Source organism: Phalacrocorax carbo, unplaced genomic scaffold (assembly GCF_963921805.1).
Source record: "Phalacrocorax carbo unplaced genomic scaffold, bPhaCar2.1 SCAFFOLD_332, whole genome shotgun sequence".
NCBI classification, from domain to species: domain Eukaryota; kingdom Metazoa; phylum Chordata; class Aves; order Suliformes; family Phalacrocoracidae; genus Phalacrocorax; species Phalacrocorax carbo.
Window position 1 is genome coordinate 1 of NW_026990392.1, and position 510 is coordinate 510.

At 67.8% G+C, this 510-nt stretch overlaps 2 non-coding genes across 2 annotated transcripts; both read right to left on the bottom strand.

Moving 5' to 3' along the window:
* Nucleotides 1-168: 168 nt before the first annotated feature.
* On the bottom strand, nt 169-240 carry TRNAQ-CUG (transfer RNA glutamine (anticodon CUG)). Its single transcript has one exon. It is a non-coding gene; the product is annotated as a tRNA-Gln (tRNA).
* Nucleotides 241-396: 156 nt separating this feature from the next.
* TRNAK-UUU (transfer RNA lysine (anticodon UUU)) lies at nt 397-469 on the bottom strand. The gene has a single exon. It is a non-coding gene; the product is annotated as a tRNA-Lys (tRNA).
* Between the last annotated feature and the right edge of the window lie 41 nt (nt 470-510).

Here is a 510-nt window from a genome sequence, read left to right on the forward strand (position 1 = left end):
GGGTCGTCACACGTGGGATGTCAGCCGGGGTCCCCAAAGGGGCGTCATGTTTGGGGCAACTGACGTCACACCTGGGGGGGCGGGGGCTGCCACACTTCGGGCACGCGGCCCCCAAAGCGGGGCGCGGAGGAGTGACCCCCCCCTCCGCCCCCCGGCAAAAGGCGGGGAAGGTCCCACCGAGATTTGAACTCGGATCGCTGGATTCAGAGTCCAGAGTGCTAACCATTACACCATGGGACCGGCCCTCCGCGCCCGCCCCACCGCGCCCCACAGGCCGCCGCCTCCGCGGGGAACCGGGGGGGCGGGACCCGCGGAGGGGGTTGGGGGGGGGTTGGGGGGGGGGGATTAAAACTTTTGGTGAAAAAAAAGGAGAGAATAGGAAAAAGAAGGCACTTCCGCCCGAACAGGGACTTGAACCCTGGACCCTCAGATTAAAAGTCTGATGCTCTGCCGACTGAGCTATCCGGGCTCGTGGGGGGCCGCGCCCGGCGGCGGCGCTTGGGGGGCGCG